The sequence below is a fragment of the Rhinopithecus bieti genome, unplaced genomic scaffold, assembly GCF_001698545.2.
Source record: "Rhinopithecus bieti isolate Rb0 unplaced genomic scaffold, ASM169854v2 scaffold_25764, whole genome shotgun sequence".
NCBI lineage: Eukaryota > Metazoa > Chordata > Mammalia > Primates > Cercopithecidae > Rhinopithecus > Rhinopithecus bieti.
In genome coordinates, this window is record NW_016811771.1 from 38,951 (window position 1) to 59,122 (window position 20,172).

Genomic DNA, 20,172 nt, shown 5'->3' on the forward strand with positions numbered 1-20,172 from the left:
TCTCAAAAAAAAATAAAAAAAAAAAAAAAAAAAAAAGAAAATACATAAAAGCAGAAAGAACTAAACAATAATAATAATAAAAAACCTTCATTCCACAATCTATAGGCAACCACTGCTATTTTGGCATATATTTAATCCCTCTCTCTGTCTACCTATTTATTTCCATCTTAGAAGGGAAGCTTCTATTTAGGGAGCCTGAGAAGTTGATTTGCTCTGGGTACACAGCAGCTATATATTAACAACTTAAAAAGAGCAGGGAGGATCTCTTTTTGTCTTATTGACTTAAGATAATTTGACTGTACTTTTGACTTTCAAATTACCACGTTCAATATCTATTTATGTGTGAGGGTAAGAAGTCAGTAACGGCAATTGGTTCCCGGACCAAACTGAGGGTCGGGCTGCTATTTCTCGAGGCCCAGTAACGAGATGCAGATGAACTGGGGAGGAAGAGAATTTTTATTTCTGTAACCAGTTACAGGGAGAAGACCCGGAAAATATCACCAGGCCAACCTCAAAATTACAAAGTTTTCTAGAGCTTTTATGCCTTCTAAGCGATATGTCTATGTGTAAGTGTGCATTCATCTAAAGACACAAGTGATTAACTTCTTTTAATCTATAACTAAGGTCTGAGTCCTGAACACCTTCCTCTGGAGCCTCAGTAAATTCACTTAAGCTAAATGGGTCCAGGTCCTGGGGTGATTACCCTCATCTTGTCTCCCGTTAAATCATGCAGGTTTGGGGAGTTCCTTCAGACCCCCAATAAACTTGTTTGTGGAGGCCTGGGGAGTTTCTTTACTCCCGCAATAAAACTTGTTTAATTCCAAATGGGTTAAGGCCCAGGAAAGGTCTAGGCAAAACTCTTGGTGGGCTTTTGTTCCATTCCAGCCTTTGCATAGGGCACTGGTTCTTTCAGCTTTTGATATTTAACTGAACCCCTCAGTTGGTACTGAAACAGTTGTATGGAGGCCTGCGTTAGTGAGACCTGGCCCGCCACACAATGACTAGGCCATTATGTGCTGGGGATTGCAATGTGGATTTGACATGTGTGTGGGGTGGGAGTAGATAAGTGGGGGAGGGGATATAGTAATAACTGCCTAGAGGCCTCATAGAGGACCCTAACTGCAGAAGCTGTATGCTGGGGTGGTGGGAGGGATGTGAGCTTGAGAAAATCAGAACTCTTGCAAGGAAAAAGCAAGCTGGGCTTCAAGCACCTGCCTTGGGACTCCCCAGCATTTCTTCGAAATGGTAGCAAGAGGGGAAAGTTGAATAAAAAGGGAAGGGTGTGTGATAATGCAGAAGGGGATGAGCATGTCAGGAGATTTCTGATGAGCCTGGTAGAGTGCATTGCCCAGACTAAGTGTCAAAGCATGTACCAGTAAATGGGCAACAGAGCTAAGATATGGAACTGGATAATCAAGTTGTGGGTGGGGCTATGGGGATTGCCCATTCCTGGCTGAGAAGTTGGCAGTTTCTGTTTTGTATTATCAAAGAAGTTGGTTAAAGTGTCACCCATGGCATATTTGGATCAAGACCACATATCTACTGAAGCCAAAACTTGGGAGAATTGGTAGGTAAACAAGTGAAGATGTTGAAATATGCTGGTGATTTTCTGTGGTCTCCAATAACTTTTACAAGAGAAAAGCATCTCAACTTGGAGCTATTTCAAAGCTTTACTATTAGAAGTCCTTTGGCTTGCAGACAGCAGTTTAAGTTGTCTGAGAGTCAGGAAATCACAACACATGCAGGATTGGAAAAAGCGAATTCTTTGTTAGAGACTAAAGTGAAAAGAGAGAGGCAGAAAACAAAGTTGGTAATGAAACTGGGGCCTGGGAAGCCTCCACATCCCTGCCTCTCCTGAGCATCTTCTGCTGTATGTTCCCTGCCTGACAAAGGTTTAGAACATGCATCCTGGGAATACAGAGTATCTGGGCCTCCCCAATTCTGCTATTGTTTTGCAGATGTCAGATGTCAAGATGTCAAGATGTCAATCAGATGTCAAGATGGAGGCCATTAAGCTGGAGGCTGCAGGCAGAGCACTGAGATTTGTTTCTGAAAGACAAATTTTTAGTTTAGGGTCTGGATTCATGGACCATGACTTGATAAGTTTTTGCTTATATTCATTCAGTGGATTCTTCCAGTTAAGAACCAAAGTCAGGAGATCTTATCAAGTAAGTAAGTTGTATTGCAGGAGAAACCCTAGATCCAATGAGTAAAGATCATGATCTCCTATTTAACCTAAAAGGTTATTTTCAGTCCTCCACACCTGCAACAATGAGGATTAAACTGCTAAAAGGTGCAGTCCCCTAATAGGAGACTCCCCTACTAATGCCCACCTCAGCTGTAGGTGTGAAAGACGATGAGTAAGGAAGCTTTTCTCAGAGAGCAAAACCAGGGGCAGCTGGTTTTCTAGGGCAGGGAGTTGCTGAAATTCTTCTCAAGGAGGATATATTATTGCTTACGATCATTGTGTTTTTTCTTCCCTTCTCTTTTTTCAAATGGGAGCTTTATTTCTAAAGTGGTCTTGTTGTCCGTGCAACTTTGTACACTGGGTCTGTTGGTTGTGGTTAAATAACTTATCTATAGACTTCCAGACAATAAGGAGCTGCATTTAGACTTGTCTGGGAGACATCACTGAGATATCTTGGGCATAATGAGTTAATGAGACTTAGCATTGGAGTATATTCTTTTGGGAAGAGGGTAAGTGCAGTTTTGGCAGTCCATGGAACAGTTGCATAATGCTGGGAGGATACATTTTAAAACCTGTATGTATGAAAAAAAGGTGTATAAATGCTAGGAAGTCAAGGGGCAAACTGTAGGGAGTCCCAATGACATTATTTGATACAGCTGTGAGTAAAACGAGACTTCCTTGCCTGTACTTTTCAATTAATCAAGCTAACAAATTCCCTTTTTAGTTTAAGTGGGTTTGAGTTGGTTTTACTATCACTTTCAACCACAAATGCCTGACTGATATAACACATATATATTTAATAAATATTATGTCAAAGTCTTATATGTAGATAATTTATAAGGGCAAATGGTGTTAGTAACTAAGAAAGTACATATATATTTACAAGTAGATCAACTTATTTCCTAGAATGTAAACTACTTTTTACAAATTTATCCTTTGAAGAGAGGGAATATTTCCTGCCGTGTTTACATCCAAGCATCCAATTATGTTAATTCATGATTAATGTATTTCTCAGGTTTTAGTCAATGATCATTGGCATATGTGGGTTTTAAACATAAGGGGATCAGATAAAGTATTTTTAAATTTATATTTTCATTATTGGTAGATATATTTGGGTGTGGCAATCCAGTCTTTATGGTCATGTAGACTTACTGAACATAGTAGATTAGTAGATGAGATCCTTGGCCAAGGAAATTTTACAAATAGTTTCCTAAGCTATAAACTTTGCCTATGCAATTCACAAATATCTAATGATATATAAATGATGTGTTAATACTGACAATTACTTGCACTCATAATTAAAGTAACAATTTCTAATAGGTTGTTAAATCTTACTTTGCTGTTCAGACACTGAAGACTTTGTTTCATGCACCTGTTCACTACAATGCACTGTTTTTTTTTGTTGTTGTTTTGAGACAGATTCTCACTCTCTTGCCCAGGCTGAAGTGCAGTGGCACAGTCTTGACCCACTGCAACCCTTGCCTCCCAGGTTCAAGAAATTCTCCTGCCTCAGGCTCCTGAGTAGCTGGGATTACAGACTCATGCCACCACACCTGGCTTATTTTGTATTTTTAGTAGAGATGGGGTTTTACCATGTTGGCCAGGCTGGTCCTGATCTCAGGTGATCTGCCCACCTCGGCCTCCCAAAGTGTTAGGATTACAGGCATGAGCCACCATGCCCGGCCTACATGTCACTGTTAATAGTATTATTTTTCAAAGAACTCCTCAGTAGTAAGCATAGTATTTCCCCCAACTTCCAAAGTTTTGATATTTTTTCCCCTTTCTCTTTCCCCTAGTTAAAATAAATCTCTTCTTGATCATTTTAATGTGGTTTGCGGAAGAAACAAAAGTAGATGTGTTTTAAATCTATAATTTTAACTTGGAAGGTACCATTATGTCTTTAAAGTGCCTGGCCCAGATTAGGTACACGATAAATGGTAGTGATTATTATTGTGGGGAGGAGGGTGGTGGAGCATCAGGAATCAACTTATGCAGGGGTCCCCAACCCCCTGGAACTGGGCCCCACAGCAGGAGGTGAGCAGCGGGCCAGCGAGCATTACTGCCCGAGCTCTGCCTCCTGTCAGATCAGTGGCGGCCTTAGATTCTCATAGGAATGCGAACCCTATTGTGAACAGTGCATGCGAGGGATCTAGGTTGCACACTCCTTATGATAATTTAACTAATTCCTGATGATCTGAGGTAGAATAGTTTCATCCCCAAACCATCTCCCTACAACCCCCGCAATGGTCCCCCAGTCCGTGGAAAATTGTCTTCCGTGAAACCCGTCCCTGGTGCTAAAATGGTTGGGGACCGTTGAACTAATGTTATTTCCTTCATTTCATTTCTTTGTTTTTTGAGATAGGGTTTCACTCTGTCACCCAGGCTGGAATGCAGTGGTGGGATCTCAGCTCACTGCAGCCTCTACCTTCCCAGACTCAGGTGATCCTTCCACCTCAGTCTCCTGAGCCATTGGGACCCCGGGTGTGCACCACCACACCCAGCCAATTTTTATATTTCTTGTCAAGACAAGGTTTCACGCCATGTTGCTCAGGCTGATCTCAAACTCCTGAGCTCAAGGAGCTCTGCCTGCCTCTGCCTCTCAAAGTGCTGGGATTATAGTCCTGAGCCACCCCCTTATGCCTATTTCATTAATGTCTCTGTATGAGATTGGACTTCTTATTAAATGTGGATGAATCTATTGTACTCGGTACATGTGAAATGCACACATATTTTATGCTTTAATGAATTTTTGGGTTCTTTGTCTCCTTTTAGTTTGGTAATGAGTATTCAATTTGAAAATCCTGAGCTTATCTCAGCAGAAATACAAGGAAACAGGAGCTCCTCAAGCATTGCTGACATTATTAGGGTCATCTTTGTGGTATCAGACCTGGTCCCTACTATTAGTTATGCTACAGTGGAGCCCTCATCTTAGTTGTACATCTGCATATTATTTCAAATTCCCTTTTCATCTATTTTTGTTTTACTGAATTAATTTCATCATTATGGCTTCATCCCATGATAAAAATATTTCCTGTGGAGCTGGGGGAAGTTTTGGTGAACACCAAAGCACATCCAATTCTGCAGTCATTTATTGTTGGGCATCTTGCAAATGCCAGACCCTGCAGGAGAAATATCAGTATGAAGATGGAATCCCTGTTCTCTGGCAACTAAAATTCAGTAGAAAGGATAAGGTAAAATGCATAGGTCACTAAAATGAGGCAGAAAATAGCAAAATATATACCATTATATAAAGTACTTACTCTGTGCCAGTCACTCTTTTAAAGCAGTTTAAAAATAGTTAATTCATTAAAACCTTAAACAATTATTATTATCTCCATTTTCATATGTGGAAACTGAGACACAGAGAGGGTAAGTAATTTGTCCAAGTTACCAAAGTAGTAAGTGGCAGATCTGGGATTTGATCCACTTGATCCAGAGAGTCCAATTCCAGAACTGGCATGCTACCTTGCTTAGGTTAAACCAAAGTTTCATTCATTTGCATGTTCCTATTCAAGTGAGTGAGTGATTCTGTGTGCTCATCCATGAGTGTGCATGCATGTGTGTGCATGTGTGTATGTAGGAAACAGAAATGGGATTTAAAAGAGGTTGTGGCATTTGAGCTATGTCTTTCTGGTTTTATGTCATTTTATGTTCAATTTGTTACATCTTGATCTTTACTTAACATTCCAATTATACTCTGCTTGAAACACTTCAAAACTCCTGGACCTCTGATTTCTCCCATTATCTATCCAAGTCTAACTGGCTCAGAACTTTACAACTTTGGATCAAAAGCCTTTGCAAAATTTGGGCAAAGTGGAGTACCTTATGTTCTTCAGAAAAGGTTATAGGTTTTCAGACAGAACAGAATGAAAGTCACCACGTCTATGACCACACATTATAGTGTTGGCTTTATGATAGTAATTATCAGACCAATTCATCACTGTATCCAATTGACTTCAGTGTCCCACATCACTTGGGCTCTGTTTTTTGAGGTCGGCTGAGTAAAGATAGGGAGTGTGAAAGATGTGTGTGTGTGTTTGTTGGATAATAGGTGAACTGAGGATGCCTGCCTGGGCCTAAGCTGTGTCCAGCCCTGTAATTCACAAATATTGGGGAAAGGATGATTAATGGGCACCAAAGGTCTATAAGCAGGAGAGTTTGAGGAGGAATAAGGACAAGAGAGCTCAAGGATGATTACTGGAAAATACCAGAGAGGACAGCATGGTATCTGTCTTAGACATGCTCTCCAAAATGGCACCATGGGCTCATGGTGGAGGTCTGTGGTTGGCGGGGCCATAGGCAGAAGACGTGAGAGAGGCTTTTCCACAAAGGATTTGTGCCACAGGGGCACAAACAGTATCATCTAGGTGCCCATGTGAGGAAGTGTGACCAAAGTGGGAAAGAGGACATTTCTTTCCCTTCCTGTGGTACTCAGTGTAATATCAGTGTGGTAAGAACCCTGGAGGAAGGAGGGTGGCCCTTACCAGAAACAGTGGATGCTGGGGGCCGAACCAGCTCAATTGGCAGAGACCTGACTGACTTGTTTGCGGGTTATGTGAGATACATTACAGTATTCCCGAAAATGACTTAGAGGAGCCTCAAATGTAGGAACAGGAAGGAGTGAGATGTGGCTCATATTCTGCAGAATACCCACCAGCTAGAGCAGCCCAGGAAATGGGTTATGTAGTAACTTCTGTTTTACAGACTAGTTCTTGAATGAATTCTACTGCATGAATTTATTGGTGTTAGATGAAGGGGTGGCCTGCCCCTCCACACCTGTGGGCATTTCTCGTTAGGTGGAAGGAGAGACTTGAGAAAAGAAATGAGACACAGAGACAAAGTATAGAGAAAGAAAAAATGGGCCCAGGGGACTGGCGCTCAGCATACAGAGGACCCACACCCGGTCTCTGAGTTCCCTAGTATTTATTGATAATTATCTTTACCATCTCTTAAAGATAGGAGTGACCAAGGATATAATTAGGTCATTGTAGGGAAGAAAATCAGAGTAAACATATGAACAAAGATCTCTGTGACATGAATAAGTTTAAAGGAAAATGCTGTGCCTTGATTGCATATGCCAATACATCTCCATAAACCTTTTAGCAGCAGCTGCCGCCAGCAAGTCCCCCACCTTTTCCCCCTAAGGCTTTTCCTTTTTCTCACTAAAATAAGTGAGCATACAATCGGTTTACAGAGATGTTCCATTCACGGTGTCACGGCTGGACGATCAGGTCTTCCCCTTCCCACGGGGCCATATTTCCAGACCTCACATGGGAGAAACCTTGGACAATACCTAGCTTTCCTAGGCAGAGGTCCCTGCGACCTTTTGGCGGGTGTACGTGTCCCCTGGGTAACTTGGAGATTAAGAGAATGTGATGACCTTTAACCCAGCAAGCTGCCTTCAGGCACCTTGTTTTAACAAGGCACATCCTGCACAGCCCAAAATCCCATTAAACCTTGAGTCACCACAGCACATGTCCCTCTTGCAAGGACAAGGTTGTGGGTTAGGGTCACAGATTAAAAGCATCTCAAATACAGAAAAAATGGAGTCTCTTATGTCTACTTCTTTCTATATAGACACAGTAACAGTCTGATCTTTCTTTCTTTTCCCCACAGTTAGATGACTCCACCACAAGTTAGCCACTGCTCTAAATTCATAGGATATGCTGTTTTCATGCATATCCTTTCTGAGGATATTTCATTTCAATATCCTCAGAAAGAAGATATTGAGACAAGATTCTATGCAAATTCTGTAGTTCATTGGTAAGTTAGTTCTAAGAAACACTGGTAGGGGAGTGGGGAAGTGAGACAGAAATAAGAAGGTAGCCAGTAAAGGGTGAGTTATTAAGCCAGTTACTACTGCAGGCAACTGGGGTGCAATCTCACTGGGGGAAACCCTGGGAAACATTGTAGAACACACATCTCAGAGTCATCCCACTTGAGGGGCAAGGAAGCTGGGGTATGTATCCTCCCACTCTTGTCAGTTATTGGTTGAGGGCTCTTCCCAGGGGGATCTTAATCCTTCAGCACTTCCAGCAGAAAGAGCTGCTCTAGCAGCCAGAGAAAGTCCAAGGGCAGACAATTGCAGGTGCTGGCAGTTGGAAGCCAGGTTGGTGTGCGTGGAAATGCTAAGTGTGGGGAATATGGGTGGGGTGCAGACAGTGGCTGCTACTCCTATGACACGCGATGTCTTCTAGCTTGTTGGTTCCACAGTTTGACATTGTCTTGGTCATGTAATGGATTTACCTGCTGATGCCTCCCCTGCTCCTGGTTGCATTTGGTGTTCCCCTTCCTCCTTGTCCTTCCGCTTCACTCAGTTCATCACCATTTGCCTTGGCTTTGGCATCAAAGACCTGTGGAAAGCTATTTCCTTTTTTGAGCCTCAGTTTTTCTCATCTCAAGGTAAGAATAATAATATATTTTTAGGATTTTTGTGTGGATTGAAGAATGTGTTAACATATAGAAAAAACCATATGTCATAACCTGTGTTCGAGAAGGGCTAGCTCTCTTTCTATTGCCATACTTGTTTTTCTCTTGGCAAAGCCAAGAACTCTTGGAGACCTTATCTTTTGGGAACTCCCCAAAACTGAGATGTGTAGATAAAGGCTAAATTTGTCCTCTAAAAGAAAACTATGCATTTTGTTATTTTCTAATAATTTTATCTAATTTAAAATGATTACATGTTTACTTTTGATATTTAGTGGAACAATATAAGACATACTCCACTGATGTCTAAGCATATTGCATTTACTTTGCTGTCTTTCATCACTTAACTTATCCCACAAATAATTAGGATAGGAAGTAGGGACTCGGCTTTATGAAACTATAATCATGGCTCTGCCCTGACCTTAGGCCAATCTCAGAGTCATTTATGTGTCTCAGGAGACTGATGTTTTGTATTCCTGGCCTTTTGTGCCCTGTGGTATCTATGTTGGCTGTTGATTCCATGGGTTGCCGTTATTTGCTCTGAATTATTTAGGATGGAGGGAAGGAAAGAGAGAAGGGAGAAAGGAGAGGGGAGAAGGGAGGAGGAAGGAGAGCTGCTATTGTTGGCTTCTGAATAACCTGTAATTTTCATAGTGACACTTTCCTAGATATACACATGCTATATATAATTACAAAGTACTCTTACACATATTTAAAGATTTAATCCTATCCCATAAAATGAGCAGGAAGAAAAAGATCTATCAAGATCAGATTTGTACTAATCCTTTGGAGGAGGCAACTGTGAAGAAAAGGAAATTCAGAGAAAAATAGGATGCCATGCACCAAGGCAGTCATATTACGCCTTTTGTTTGCTTAGGGAAAAAAGAATGCACCCATGGGGTCCATTGCTTTTTATGTTGTTGAGGTGAAAAGGGTGGATTACTGAGGTTTGAACCAGTCTTGGCCCTAGCAGTTCTGACATGAGTCATGTTGAGAAAGGTCTCTTATCACCATGAGCTCTGCTTTCCTTATCTGCAAAATTGAGGTAAAAATACTTGCAGGAGAGACCAGCAATCACATAGAGGTAGCCATAAGAATTTAATAAAATGTGCATAAAAGCACTGTGCAAGCTGTAAAGTACTGTACATAGATACTACACACTGATACTTCACTGAAAATGAAGACATGATTTTGTAGAATCAGGAGAGTATAAAATATCAAACTTAAAAGTTGACCTCCTAATGGGAGGTCATTATTGGGAATCCAAAGTTTATTGACTTGGAGGTTTAAAATTTGTCTGGCAGAGGCACAGAAAGACGAATATTGCATGTTCTCACTTATTTAGGAGATCTAAAAACCAAAACAATTGAACTCATGAACATAGAGAGTAGAGGGATAGTTACCAGAGGCTGGGAATGGCAACAGGGGGTTGGTAGGGAGGTGAGGATGGTTAATGGGTACAAAAAATAGAAAGAATGAATAAGACCTACTATTTGACAGCACAACAGGGTGACTATAGTCAATAATAACTTAATTGTACATTTTCAAGTAACTTAAAGCAGTGATCCCCAACCTTTTTGACACTGGGGACTGGTTTTGTGGAAGACAATTTTTCCATGTTGAGGGGTGAGGTATGGTTTCAGGACGAAACTGTTCCATCTCAGATCATCAGGCATTAGTTAGATTCTCTTCTTCTTTTTTTTTTTTTGAGACGGAGTCTCACTCTGTTACCTAGGCTGGAGTGCAGTGGTGTGATCTTGGCTCACTGCAGCCTCTGCCTCCCAGGTTCCAGCAATTCTCCTGCCTCGGCCTCCCAGGTAGCTGGGATTATAGGCATGCCCCACTACACCTGGCTAATTTTTGTATTTTTAGTAGAGACGGGATTTCACCATGTTGGCAGCTAGTCTCGAACTCCTGACCTCCGGTGATCTGCCTGCCTCAGCCTCCCAAAATGCTAGGATTACAGGCATGAGCTACTGTGCCTGGCCCAGTTAGATTCTTATAAGGAGTGCACAGTCTAGATTCCTCACATGTGTAGTTCGCAATAGGGTTCATGCTCCTATGAGAATCTAAAGACACCACTGATGTGACAGGAAGCGGAGCTCAGGCGGTAGTGCTTGCTCGCCCACCACACTTACTTCCTTTTGTATGTCCCGGTTCTTAACAGGCCACAGACCAGTACCAGTCCAAGGCCCGGGCACTGGGGACCCCTGACTTAAAGAGTGTAATTGGATTGTTTATAACTCAAGGGATAAATGCTTTTTATTTATGTTATTATGCACTGCATGCCTGTATCAAAACATTTCATGTACCCTCCATAAATATATATACCTACTATGTACCCACAAAATTAAAATAAATTTTAAAATTTCTACGTGAAACATTAACAGATTAAATCTATATACCATGAACAAGAATTCATTCCACCATAGGAAATCTCATATGGAATATTATATCAAAATAAAAGAGAAAAGCCAAAATGATTTTAAAAAAGACTTGTCTGTCAGAAGATTGTTTGATTGTTTGTTTTTAAAAGTAAGATGCCAAATTTATTTGTCCAGTGCCTTTGTTGACAGTGGAGGGGTAATATTGGAATATTTTGGAGGTGCCTTTATCCAAGTATTTTAAAGTAATGCTTATGCAATGTAGAATTGTCATGAATTTGCCAGATAATGGCAGGAACATTCACTGCGTTGGACTGTTGGGTTTTGAAAGATCCATGTTTAAGTCCACATTCGGCCACATAGTAACTGTGCAACATGAGGCTTGCTATTTTATCATTTGTAAAAAAAGGATAAAAGTTCTTCTAGGGAATCATTGTGAAGGATGGAATGAGACATTGGGTGAGAAAATTCTCTGAAAACCATAAACAACTCCATATATATAAGGTGTATAGTTTTTACCATTACTCGTGTTTGAAGAAGCGAAACCAAAAAGCAAATGTTTAATGACACAATTTAGAGAGAATGAAGTCAGAAATTAATGAGGTGTGGTCAAAAAGGAGACACAGATTGCTTTTTGATAATGATTTCTTCCCATATGGCTTTGATAGGGGATGTTTATGGGTGACAAATGGGGAACTATGCAAATGTGATGCATGTGCACGAATTTATTTTAAGATTCATAGCTTGCCTTGCTGGCAAGCTATGGACTTCTAAGAGCTTCAGTCAAACCTGCTCACTCCATTCCCTGTTTCAGACTTAGAAGACTATAAATAAATTTGATTCAACCCCCAACAACTCTGTAAGAAAGTCAAAGGGCTGACTGACCTCAGGTGTCAAAAGGCAGCGTAGGAGTTCTAACTATGCAGAAGGAGCACCTGGGTGGGGCCAGGTGGCTAGCCGGGAAGATTCTCCATAGTATACCCTTATTGTGGTAAATTTGCCACAACCCACTTTCTGGGTGTCAGCATTGTAGCATATAAAATCCAGTTGTGTCAGCATATAGAGAGTAGATCTTTCTCTGTGGAGTGCAGTGACATTATTCCTACTCATCATGTGAAGTTTAAGACCTAATGCCAGTTAGTTAATTTTAATGACAAACATAGTTACCAGGAAATCCAGAATTTCTAGCTAACACAGGAGAAGCCAAATTACCCTCATAAAATTGCTTGGTGAACTTGGAATCTGAACAGGCATCATCAGTCACCTGATTTGAATGTTAAAGGGTTTGTCCATCAAGTTTCTTGAGTGCAGGCAACAAAATTCTCTATTGACTCACCTAAGCAGAAAAGAAATTCATTGGTACTTCTTGGTCAGTACACAGAAGTGATAGGTAGGCTGGAAAGCCAGGCTCAGAAGACAGTGGGAACCAAGAAAGGCTATGAATGGCAGACACATTGTCATCAGTTCAGTGTTCCACTGCTGTTGGAAATCTGAGCAGTTGATGCTGCTGCTACCTTTGGACTCTCAGTGCTGACGCTACTGCTGATTTTTTGGAAATGCTCACACCACCATGTATAGCTTCTCAGCTGTCCTTGCATCTTCGTTTCTCTCCTTGAAGATCCAAAGACCTGGGTAGGAACATCTGGTTGCTGAGTTCAGGTCATAGCATCTACACAGCTATTGGGATGCTAGAAGAGGAAATATATGGCCCCCAGACCTGTGCTTCTGAAAGTGTAATCTGCAGACTGGTGCCAGGCCATGGAATGATCATTTTATTTTGTGATGAGGCAAGAACTCATGCTCGAATGTAAATCAATTTAGTGCTTTTCTACTTAGGCAGCTTTGCTATGGAAAAGTGTCAGTTTAATTAAACAGTGTACTACTAAACAGAGCAGCACTTTCCTTGACTTCATCATGGGAGGCTAGGACCTGACATCTGGGGGCTCCCCACAAAAGAAGAGTGTTTGGAACCCATGTTGTAAAAAAAAACAACAAATATCCACCACAAATAAGATCAGGCTGAGTAAGTCTGATGTCTACTACTCCATCATAGAGACATTTTTGCCATCAGTAATATGTGTGTTATGTGCATCTAGACATACCCTCACCTGGCTGGTGTTTGGTTGGATATGGTGATTTGGACTGTCAGTATTCTGTTTCCCACAGGGCAGGTTGCTAGCTACTCTCTTGGGAAAGGAAAGGTTGGGGGAGACAGTTTCATGCCCACCCAAGTTGGCTGGTTGAGACTCTTCACTGTGATGGTAGGCCAGTGACCCTCAGATGACCTTGGAGTGGGGGTTATCATCTGTCCATTGTGAATCCTGTCCTTTCTGTCTTCCATAAGCCAAATATTCATAGCACCTTGATGGAGTAGTTCTTTTTCCAGTGGTCAGGAAATGATCACAATTTAAATAGTTGGGGAATGGTGTTAGAAGGAAAGCAAGTATTGCAACTCTGATTTAGCTTCCTTGGTCCTTTGTATTATACATAGAGGCAAAAGCATCACTCTGTAAGCCATTAGAGTATGTCTCATGTGAATTCCCCTTGTTCTCTCGCTCTTCCACTTCTCCTTCAGTCCTCTCTTAAGATTTTCCTGTTGAGTGCCCCTCCCAGCACCTCCCTAGAGATTGCTAACCCTCCCTACAGAATAGTAAAGTTCCCATCTCTTCTTGAGACTTTTGAATTCAGACTCCCCTGTAGTCTGCTGGATGTAGAGGGCTTTTCCCTTCACTTTAGCTAGTTATCAAAGTATGGGAAGCTCTGGTCTTATGAATGGGGTGGAGAAAAGATAGTACAGTGCAGAAGAATTCCTTTTAGGTTCCTAAAAATTGAGCACCCGTCACCATCTGATATGGTTTGGATATGTGTCCCTGCCCAAATCTCACGTCAAATTGTAATCCCCAATGTTGGAGGAGGTGCCTGGTGGGAGGTGATTGGATCATGGGGGTGGAGCTCTCATTAATGGTTTAGCACCATCCCTGCCTTGGTACTGTATAGTGAGTGAGTTCTCATGAGATCTGGTTATTTAAAAGTGTGTGGCATCTACCCACTCTCTCTCTTGGTCCTGCTCCTACCATGTGATGTGCTGGCTCCCACTTCGTCTTCTGCCATGATTGTAAGTTTCCTGAAGCCTCCCCAGAAACAGATGCTACCACGCTTCCCGTACAGCCTGTGGACTGTGAGCCAATTAAACTTTTCTTTATAAATTACCCAGTCTCAGGTATTTCTTTATAGCAATGTGAGAACGGACTAATACACCATCTAAGAGATGAATGGCCTTCGAAAGACTACTTAAAAATTGCACAATAGTATCAATATGACCTCGCTCCTCCTTATTAAACTAAGCTGCGTTCATTGCTTATACATCTTGAGTTTCAGTATGCAACTTCCCATGATAATGGACTATGAATGGTGCCACAGTGAAGTTGCTCTTCTCCAAAGCTCAGTGTTCTTCCTGCCTCTAACTCTGATCATGAAGGAAAGGAATGTTGGAGAGTTTTAGTTCAACCTACCTTATCCTTTTACACTAAACCAGATCAAAACTGGTTATAGCTGACAAAACTCCAGTTCTCATAGATAGATTAACCCTCAATCAGGTTATAGACACATCTTGTAGTTTGAGAACAATTCCATATCTGTAATATAACTTAGAAAGTTCTGATATTATAGACTAATCTGAGTTGCTTACCATGTACCCCACCAAGAAAAGCTATGAAAAAAAATGCATGTTAAGTGCTATGGACTTGAAAACAAGAAATAAAAGAGGAAGAAAGGAAGGGAAAAGAAGGAAAGAAAAGGAGGTAGGAAGGGAAGAAAACAAAAAATAACTCATATTTAGAGAATAAAAGATTATCTTTTCAAATATTATATAGTGGGTAGGTTAAAATAATTGGAATTTTCTGGTATAATTAACCTGCAATAGAATGGCAAATATCTTTCATCTGTCATTGGACTCATGCCATAATTATTTATTTTTTCTATTAAAAAAAGAACTGTAAATCTGTTTTATTTATTTTATTTTATTTAATTAATTNATCTGTCATTGGACTCATGCCATAATTATTTATTTTTTCTATTAAAAAAAGAACTGTAAATCTGTTTTATTTATTTTTATTTTATTTAATTAATTTTTTTTTTTTTGAGATAGAGTCTTGCTCTGTCGCCCAGGCTGGAGTGCAATGGCACGATCTTGGCTCACTGCAACCTCCACCTCCCAGGTTCAAACAATTCTCCTGCCTCAGGCTCCCAAGTATCTGAGATTACAGGTGCATGCCACCACACCTGGCCAATTTTTGTATTTTTTAGTAGAGATGGGGTTTTGCCATGTTGATCAGTCAGGTCTTGAACTCCTGACCTCAGGTGATCCGCCTGCCTCAGCCTCCCAAAGTTCTGGGATTACAGGTGTGACACCAAGCCCTGCTGAAAATCTGTTAACTTTAGTATGTTAAGTGCAGCCTCTTTCTGAAGGGATTTGCATTCTTAAAGAAAAGGAAGGATTTTTTACCTGAGGCAACCTAAAGGCAAGTGTGTTTAGGGCATTCATCGATTTCAGTAAAAAGTGATCTTTAGCTTCTACATCCCATAACTCCAGGTTCAAGGGCTTTGTTTTCACTGAGTTGATCTGGTTTAGTGTTTTAAGGTGAAAGTGTGGTAAGTTACTATAGAAGAAAGGAAAATTAAAGAAGAGTGGGGATGAAGGAGGAAGGTTGATGGTGCATGAGAGGAGAAGAGAGGGGCACACACCATCAGCACATCTGAATGTAGAAAGTGGGGAAGGTAGGGCTCGGTGATCACACGGTGTGAAATTTCTCCAATGTTTCACATGTATGGGACAAAAATCAATGAGTCACTCAGCAAGCATTTTAATGAATATTATGCATAGAGCAATGGGGGAATTGGCGATATTAAAATGTAGACACACAAAATTATTTTAAAATTCTATATTGTAAATGCTAAAGGCTGAGTAGAAACAAGAAGTGTTAATAGCTCTGAGAGGTTAGTAAAGGTGCCTCTAATTCCTCCTTGGAGTTAGACCTTGGTTAGGCATTGAAGGATGGAATGATAATGTCAAGAATTGTGAAAGGTCTGAGATTTGACCTTACTTGCAAGCTAACAAGTTAGCTTGCCACAGTTTCATGGATACTGGCAGAAGATATAAGACCCTCAGATCAGAAACAAAGACTTTATTGCTCACAGCACAGCAAGCAGAATGAGCCAGAATCTTTTTTTCTTGTTTTGAAAGAGAAATTTACAGAGGGAATAATAGAGGAAAATAAAGAGATCAGGAAGTACAACTTGTTCCTGACAGACTAGAAAGTGAGAATCCAAATTGGGTTTTGACACAGCAGATGTGTAGCCCAGACAGTAGAGCTGGCTACACACGCACAATTATCTCTAAGAGGAGGGCTGGCTTCCGGTTCATTCGTATTCCTCCCCCATGGCTCACTCCTGCTGGTTTTGGTCTCTGGTTTCTATAAGAGCACTGGTTCAGTTGCTGAATGAAACATAGTGAATAAGGGGTTGTTATCCATGGGTCTGTTTTTTTTCCCAGGGTCATCTTTCCATAGTCCTATGCTGTTCATTCATGTAGCCATGAGCTACATGTGGTTATGCAGCATTTAAAATGTGGCTAAACTGAAATGTGCTGTAAGTGCAAAATACACATTGAATTTCAAAGACTTAGTGAAAGGGAAAATATTTCATTAATATTTTTTATATTGATTACATGTTGAAATAATATTTTGAATATATTATTTTAATAAAATATGAACATTAATTTCACCTATTTCTTTTTACTTTTTAATATATGGCTTCAAGAAATTTTAAATTACATATGTGGCTCACATGTGTGACTCATGTGATATTTCTCTTGGATAGGTACATTTGAGCAAGAGAGGAGCCTCCCTGAGGTTCTCCTTATTATACTCCAAAGGCTGTGTTACTGATTTCCTGTTTTCTTATGGACCTCAGCTGGGCATGGCCTGGGCCATTGACCTGCATTAAACTGCAGTCCTCCTTGATGTACTCTACTGCCCCTAACCAGAGTGTTTTCAGATGGGAGAAGCAGGGATATAGTCAAGACTTACCTTTCCTCTCATGACCTTGTCCTCCACTTGCCTTTACAAAGTTTTGCCACTGACTTTGCCACTCACAAAGTTTTGTAGGTGACTCAGGCTTTATGGAAGGGTCAAAGAATGCTAAAGAGAATTACAACCTATGGGGGAAGGACTTTCAAACTGTGTATTGATTGTGTCTTATTTCCATGATGAAAAATGTACTCAGGTGATCCCTTTGAGCATCCTTAACCTTGCTCTTCTGACCTTGAGTTTTTACCCCTCCAGGAGACTACCATCTTCTAATATCTGTCATGACAATCTGCTACTCATTTTTTTTTTTTTGCGATAGAGTCTTGTTATGTTGCTGAGGCTGGACTCGAAACCCTGACGTCAAGTGATCCTTCTGCCTCAGCATCCCGAGTAGGTGGGACTACAGGTGGGTCCCACTGCACCTGGCATGCTACGCATCTTGTATGCAACTCTACCAAGTACTCACAGGGATGGTCTTATCTAAGGATATCCACCCCCAACCCTGTTTTCCACTCCCTTTGAATGCTGGATTCCTGAGAATACTACCCAAACAACCTGTTGATAAGACAAAGTTGAGTTTACTCTTACCGCAGTAAGGGTAAGCATTACCTCAACACAGTCTTAGTGGCTTCCTTAGGGGAAAGGGCTAAATTGTGATGTTTATGAGGCTTCAGATACTAGTTTAAAGTGGGCCTTTCATGCAGAGGATAGATCATTATTGGATAAAGAATCATGATATAGTAGTTTAAAATTGGTGGACACAGCAAGGGGAGATTTTGAGGTGAATGTTTTTATTAAAGAGTCTTAGGGAGTAAATAGCTGTTGATGCTGTCTATTGAATTGAACAGTTTGATTTTCGTTTAAACAATTTTCTTGGGGAAGGTTTCTGGAAAAACCTTATTTGCAACTTTTATCCTCTTAGACAAAAATTTTTTTGGAATAGTAAAGTCAATGTTCATAAAGGCAGCAGAATTGTAAAGTGATGTTAGTGAAGTTAGTAAAGTGGGCTGAATAGGAAAGGCATGTTAATGCAGACAGTAAACTGTGTAGGTCTAGGTAGTATAGTTCTCACCAACAGCAAGACATGCTCCCATTCTGTGTTACTCAGTTTTCAGGGCTCCAGAAGGGTAGTCTTGGGCGCTCTATGTCTAAAGATATGATAGTGCACATCAGCTTACCACATGTACACACAGACATTTATTGTCCTAGTTTGGGTTTCCCTCAAAACAGACTCTGAGACAGGGATTTGGTTTATTTGGGATGTGATTGTAGGAAAAGCAGGAGGGAAGGTGGAAAATCAGTCAAAAGTGCGTGAATGAGCTGGTTACCACTGTAGGCAACAGGGACTTAATCCCTCCTGGAACCTTCTGAAAGACTGTGGACTACCTTGAGGGATAGGAAGTTGGGGTCCTCATCCACTTCCATCCTGGTACTTCTGGCCTGTCCCAGACAGGGTGAGCACACTCCTTTAGAGGTTAACAAACACCTTCAGAGGGAGTCCATTAGCCTGTAAAAGAATTCTCTGTAGGTGGCCTATGGGAAGATCCCAGGGGTATGGCCATGGCAGATTTCAGCACCTGCTATACAGCCCAACGTGGTGGTAGATGCATAGTAGGTGCTTGATAAATATTGATTGAATGAATGAATAAACACACATTGTTTAAAGATGAGCTTTAGTTCTCAGACTATAGTCTAAACTTTGATGATGAGATAGACCTTTTCTTAACTACCCCATAATTATAAGGCTGGTCCTCTCATAATAAAGTTAGCACCTCACAATATTATACATCCACCTCCTCTGCCCTCTTTTCTCCCTGTAGCCCTGCCAAGAATGAGAAAAGGGTGAATCACGGATCCTTTTAACAGCAACTCATTTAGCTTCATGAAGACTGACTGTGAAGACTCGAAATTAACTTGCAAAGGCACAGTGAAGTTCTTAGATGGGAAATACTACCTTCTGCTGTCCCTGCTAGTAGAGGTTGGGGAGTTGGGGGGTGGTATGACAAGTGTGTTCTTCAATTATAGAGTTGTTTGTTTTGACATCTGTTGTCCCTGGTTTTGGTTCCTTTTTACTCTGGAAACTACGTATTAACCTAAAGGAATGGTTATCTTGGTGGGAATGTCAGGGATGGCAGCAGGCCTGTGGGTGGTTAGGAGGCTAATTTGGAACAAGTTGGGGGTGGGGGAGTAGGCTGCGATTCCTCAAATCACACAAATAAAGGCCAGATCTGCAGTGTGTGAAGACCTTGCTTGGCAAAAGGTAGTGCCAACATCATTGAGAAAGAGTTGATTTAGGCTGATGTGAGCTAAATGTACATGAGAGGGCTCCATTGACCAGAGATAAGACTCCCAGATATAAAACATAACAGAAAAAGGACTACTTAACAAGCAAAAATTTATCAAGCACCGACCACATATTAGGTATTGTGCTAATGTTACACTCGCAGCCACAACACAATAAAACTACATTGGTATTGAACTAGGGATTGCTAGTTAATTTATTTATTATCTCTTACTTTCTTTGGGACTAATTTGGGGGAAACCAAATTTTCTACTTTAATGTATAAAGTAAGAGAAGAAATGTTAAAAGATACTGTTATGGACTGACTGTGTCCCTCACCCCCAGATTCCTTTGTTGAAATCCTGACTCCCAATGTAATGGTATTAGAAGGTGGAACCTTTGGGAAGTGATTCAATTTCGATGAGATAATGAGGGTGGAGACTTCATGAATGGAATTAGTGCCTTTGTAAGGGAAGACACAAGAGCTTGCTATGTCTCTCCTCTCTCTTACCATGTGAGGATACAATGAGAAGACAGGCTTTCTGCAAATCAGGAAGAGAGTCCTCACCAGAATCTGAATCTGCTTATGCCTTGATCTTGAACTTCCCAGCCTCTAGAACTGTGAGAAATTGTTTGTCGTTTAAGTCACCCAGTCTATGGTATTTTTGTTATAGCAGCCTGAACTAAGACATACTCTTCTAAGAAATGTTAAAACCAGGACAAAAATAAAGTGAACACTTATAAAATATCTTATTTATCAAATTAATTACTAAGGGAACCAGTAAGACTTTATAATTAGTTCAAAGA

General features: G+C 40.8%; 1 pseudogene; it reads left to right on the forward strand.

Moving 5' to 3' along the window:
* Positions 1-4,122: 4,122 nt before the first annotated feature.
* Positions 4,123-20,172, forward strand: part of LOC108544083 (heat shock protein HSP 90-beta pseudogene) — a 36,583-nt pseudogene continuing 20,533 nt past the window's right edge.